We start from the raw sequence: 6,000 nt of genomic DNA, 5'->3' as shown, positions 1-6,000 counted from the left end.
GCCAAATCATTCAACAAATACTCATTGTTTGCTCACCACGTTCTAGGCACTGTTCTAGGCTTGGAGGATACAGTGGTGAATGAGACAAATAGATCTCTGCCTTTAGGGGGTTCACATTCTAATGGTAGGAGACAGACAATAAGCGAGTAAGGAAATAAGATGTTAGAACATTTTATAAAAAATTACTGTAAGTTAGTCCAAGCAGGGTGACGTCATAGAGGGTGATGGGCTGGGAGGGATCTGCTTTAGGTGTAGAGCTCAAGGGACCTCTCTGAACAGGCATTTGAGTTGCAGTCTGAATGGTCCTGTGGTCATACAAAGATCTGGGGGAAGAGCATTCTGGACAAAGGGCACATGTGCAAATGCCTTGATGTGGAAATCGTTTGGGTGAGTTTACAGAACAGAAAGGAGTCACTGAAGCACAGTGAATTGGCGGGGAGTGGGCTGAGATGTGGAGAAGGAGAGCCAGGTCACATGGGACCTCAGAGGCAGTGGTGAGGAGTTAGGGCTTTATCCTAAGTGAAGTGGAAACTCAGGAAGGATTTTAAGCAGGGGAGTGAGAACATCATAGATAGATAGATAGGGAATAGCACACTGAAGAGCCTAAAATGCTGGTGAGACAAAGTAGACAATCTCTATCTATCATCTATCTATCTAACGATCTATCTATCTATCTATCTATGTATCTATCTTTAATCACTTTGGTTGTTGGTGTGAAAAGAATGGTAGGGGCCAAGAGTGGAAATAGGAGAGCAGCTTTGAATGTATTAGAAAAATCTGGAGAAAACGTGATGGAAGCTTGTACTAGGGTGGTAGCAGTGGAAAGGAAAAGACTGAAGAGATGAACAGACTGAATAGAGATGAACAGATTCAGGATGTATTTGAAAGGGGAACTGACTTGTGAATGGATTAGATGTAGGGAAAGGGAGACACTGATTTATGGCTTGAGGGATATTTCTAGGGGAAAGTAGGTTTGGGGAGGTGGCCCTGCATGTATAAATCTAGAATTCAGGAAAGGGTTCAAGTTCAAGATGTCCAGTGGGGAGTCATCAACATAGAAACCATATTTACACACATCACCTTTAGGAGTCAAGGAACACAAAATGGCAACATTTTAGGCAAATGGGCAGATGAGGGGACTATAGTTGTCTATGTTATTTATTACATTTAATGGTAGTTGTTATTATGCATTACATATGTGCATATTACATGCTGTATTTTCAAATGGGCCCTTAGTCACACTTATAAATATCATGGGGCCAGGGAGAGAGACCTTGCCATTATGTTTGATGTTTTATGGTGTTATAATCTTCAAAAGTATTTGTCAATTTCTCAAATCAGTTAGTGCTCCGTATGCCAATAATAGAAACAGTACACTCACTGGTATAAAGGCAGAGAGCAGAAGTATAAGTCATCTCCTGGAGCATTCCGGCCTTACTATGCAACAACTGTAGTAAATGCAGTGACTCTTAGCTGTCACTCACTTCTGGAGATAGGAGGGTGGAGTACAATTGCTCCTATGGCTCATGTGAAGCTGTGGCACATCAAGCCATTTATGATTACTGTGTAATTGAAGCAAGTCTTTCATGGTACATCCCCAAAGAATGTCAGGCTGGGCCTGTCACAATCAGTAGGCAGTTCGGCCATGGTTTGCTTACACCCAATCTCCATGGCTCATATACTCTGAAAAATTCTCCTTTTTTTTTTTTTTTTTTTTGCGGTACGCGGGCCTCTCACTGCTGTGGCCTCTCCCGTTGTGGAGCACAGGCTCCGGACGCGCAGGCTCAGTGGCCATGGCTCACGGGCCCAGCCGCTCCGCGGCATGTGGGATCTTCCTGGACCGGGGCACGAACCCGTGTCCCCTGCATCGGCAGGCGGACTCTCAACCACTGCGCCACCAGGGAAGCCCCCCAAAATTCTCCTTTTTATGAGACTGAATATTACCCTACAACAGGTCAAGCAACTCTAGAATTCAGCCAGCACTGTTCAGACATTGGAGCTGTTCATTTGGAAAGGTGTCTTTTTCATTGGCTTTATGCTCAGCCAAAGTATAACCATGCCCCGTTTCTGCGGCAGTCTTAGTATTAGTGCAGTTTCATAAATATTACTAGGCACCCAAAGTCTAATAAGCATTTTATGGAATTGTGAGGAAAATTATGCTTCTGAGTCATGGGTGGTTGGATTAAATGATTATTTCCTTCAAGCTTTAATGTTTTATTGATTTGAAATGAATGCTACAGATTACTGTCCAATAGAAACTATCTCAGCCAAAAGCCTTCTATTCTTGCCTGAATGTCTCAGGTGATCAAGAATTTTCAATTCTCTGACACAGTGTATTCTAAGGGAGCATAGTGGTGTCAAGCTGATTTATTCCTAATACATACAGCAGTTGGGGGCACAGAGTAGAACCAAAAATATTAACTTACAAGCTTTGGATGAGGCAGTTGTAGGTTCAGATCCCAGTTCTGCTTCTTTAAAGCTGTGATATCGATGATGTTAGTCTTGTAAACCTCACTTTCATCATCTATAAAATGCAATTAAAATATTTATCTGTTGTAAGTCAATTATACTTCAAAAACAAACAAATTAACTCATAGAAAAAGAGATCAGGTTTGTGGCTACGAGAGAAGGGAGAGTGGAGGGTAAGGGAACTAGATCATGGTGGTCAAAACATACAAACTTCCAAATAAGTACCAGGGGTATCATGTATAACATGCTAAAGACAATACCACTGCTGTACATTATAAATGAAAGTCGTTAAGAGAGGAAATCCTAAAAGTTCTCATCACAGGGAAAAAAAATTTCTCTCTATTTCTCTTATTGCTGTATCTAAATAAGACAATGGATGTTCACTAAACCTATTGCAATCATTACATGATGTATGTAAGTCAAATCATTATGTTCTACACCTTAAACCTATACAATGCTGCGTGTCAATTATTCCTCAATAAAGCTGGGGGGGGGAACCACCTGAAAAAAAGTTAGAAAGGGACTTCCCTGGTGGCACAGTGGTTAAGAATCCTCCTGCCAGTGCAGGGGACATGGGTTCGAGCCCTGGTCCGGGAAGATCCTACATGCCGTGGAGCAACTAATACCGTGCACCACAACTACTGAGCACGTGCGCCACAACTACTGAAGCCTGGGCACCTAGAGCCCGTGCTCCGCAATGAGAAGCCACCGCAGTGAGAAGCCCGCGCACCGCAACGAAGAGTAGCCCCCGTTCGCTGCAACTAGAGAAAGCCGCGCACAGCAATGAAGACCCAACGCAGCCAATAAATAAATAAATTTTTAAAAGTTAGAAAAAGTAAAAAAAATTTTTGCTATGTTTCTATAGCTTAAAACAAATATGAAGATTATTCTTTTAAATAGCAAATAAGTACAGGAGGAATGATCATTTTAAAATCAGCATTTTGCAACCTTCAATATAATAATTTATTCAGAGATTATCATCAGCATAGGCTAAAAAAAAATTTAACCACCAAATGCCTTTTGGAAATTTAATCTTGGATTTTTTAAAACATGTTATAAAATCACTTTTGGGGTAACAGGGGAAATTTAATTGTGGGCTATATGTTAGTGATGATGTTTTGTTTTATTTTGATAATGGTATTATTACGGTTATAAAATAATATTTATCTCACAGGGCTATTGTAGGGGTGAAATGTAAAGTGCCTAGGACCCTGGCAATACTGAGCACCAATCCATGGTAGTCGGGGAAAACTTTATTGCCATTTATGGTGGGTTCTCTCCTCCTCCTCTCACCTCAAGAGTCTCACCCATTGGAGCCACCACAAGTGCAGTCTGAAGCTTCCATTGCCTCAAATGGGTGGATTCAAACAAAACGAGACTTCAAAATATCAAATTCTTCGAGAAGGATCTGGATGAATAAGGGACCCAATTCCTCCCTACCTCGCCTCCTCCCATCTCCTGAATATGTAAAGATCCTCTGAGTGAGGGAAGCGAGAGGCAGCTGGAGAAAAAGAAAGAGTGTAAGACTTTCAGTCTCCCTGGACCGGCCCATCTGGAGCCACCACTGCCCCATCCCCCGAGGACCCATCATCTACGGTTTGTGAGTGGCCAGGCTGTGTCTCCCTAACCAATCCCTGTGCTCTGGCGAACGGCTTGGTGCATTTGCAGGAAGAAAAAGGCTCCCTTTCTGTGGAATCTTGAACTGATCTAATTTGCCTTGAAATGAATTTTTTTTTTTTTCCCTGCAGCTGGGGACTTGAGATAAAATGTTAGACTTAGAAAAAAAAATTACATTCTGTAGACCTTAGTATGTGACTTAAAAAATTCCTACTAACTATAGGAACTTTTATCTTTATAACAGGCAAAATGTTTCTCTAGTCTCATTTCTATCCAGCAGCCATATTTCTACCTTTTATGTCATAGAAATATAATTTATCTTTTACTCAATAACTCTTCAAGTATTTTAACATGAACATCTGTCTCTCATATTTTCTCTAAGTTAGTATTGCTAGCTTTGTTAATCATTTAGCACATAAAATGATTCTAGACCCTTTCACTGTAATTACTGTTATCTGTACATGCTCAAGTACATTTGTATCTCTTCAAAACCAGTGCTCGAAACTGGATTTTACATTTTATATAAAAATTTTATTCTGCTACATGGGATTAATCTTTCCTAACATTAAGGTCATAAAGAACTTTTAAAACAATGGGGATGGGCTTCCCTGGTGGCACAGTGGTTGAAAGTCTGCCTGCCGATGCAGGGGACATGGGTTCGTGCCCCGGTCCGGGCAGATCCCACATGCCGCGGAGCGGCTGGGCCCGTGAGCCATGGCCGCTGAGCCTGTGCGTCTGGAGCCTGTGCTCCGCAATGGGAGAGGCCACAACAGTGAGAGGCCCACGTACCGCAAAAAAGCAAAACAAAACAACAACAACAAAAAAAACCAAAAAAAAAAAAAACAATGGGGATAACTGCTTTAAACAAAAACACATAGTAACAACTCTGAGTGTAGTAGGAACTGAAGTGTTTAGTGAATTTCTCTTCCCTTCATTCTGAGCTTTGTCATCCCTTTTTTTTTTTTTTTTTGCGGTACACGGGCCTCTCACTGTTGTGGCCTCTCCTGTTGCCAAGCACAGGCTCTGGACGCACAGGCTCAGCGGCCATGGCTCACGGGCCCAGCCGCTCCGCGGCATGTGGGATCCTCCCGGACTGGGGCACGAACCCGTGTCCCCTGCACCAGCAGGCGGACTCTCAACCACTGCGCCACCAGGGAAGCCCTGTCATCCCTTTTAGACTCTTCATAAATGCTAGCATTTATTGTGTATATTATAAAATAACTTTATCAGTCAGAAAAACCATTACTTGTCTATTTATAAAAGTTGATTAACTTAAAAGTTAATAATATATAATTAAAGTAAATTACATACTATCTTGCTTACGTCTTTGGAGAAGATTACAGAGTATCTGTAAAATCTTAGGAGTAAATGGCAGAGGGCAGAGACATCAGCAAAGTCCAAATGGAAAATCAGTCCGTTCAAAACATAAAAAAAAAAAATTTTTTAAGGGTTTTGTCTTTCCCGCTTCCCTGCTGCTTTACACAAGCAATGACTTTTGGTTTCTGGTGGCTGTCAAAGATGATTGTATGTTAGGTAACATAAGGTTAGCATTAGAGGTATGACTTTGTGCATTAACAGCCAGCACCAGTGTAACCATCTTTCCAGATTTTTCAATTTGCTTGAATGGCTTGCAAGCTGACATCTTTATGCTGTTCTCATCACTAATTTACTGGCAAAGTGCTTTAGGCTCCTGCACCAGCCATGCCTAAAGAGAACACTGTAGATGTGCAGCAGTAGCTAGAGGGTCCCTGAACCCCTAGGGACGCTTCTTTTCACTGCCCTTGCAGTGCATTGTCTGCTTCTAAGCACTGCGTAGCATGGCCTCAGGAGCAAAGAGTGGGGAAGAGATCAAGATTTACAGCGTTCGTTCCTGCCTTTGCAGCAGATTTCTTAACAGCTATGTTTGTGTCAGCA

The sequence above is a fragment of the Mesoplodon bidens genome (genome assembly GCF_964165515.1).
Source record: "Mesoplodon bidens genome assembly, chromosome: 12".
NCBI classification, from domain to species: domain Eukaryota; kingdom Metazoa; phylum Chordata; class Mammalia; order Artiodactyla; family Ziphiidae; genus Mesoplodon; species Mesoplodon bidens.
The sequence above is the reverse complement of the archived record's forward strand: the minus strand, read 5'-3'. Positions refer to the sequence as shown.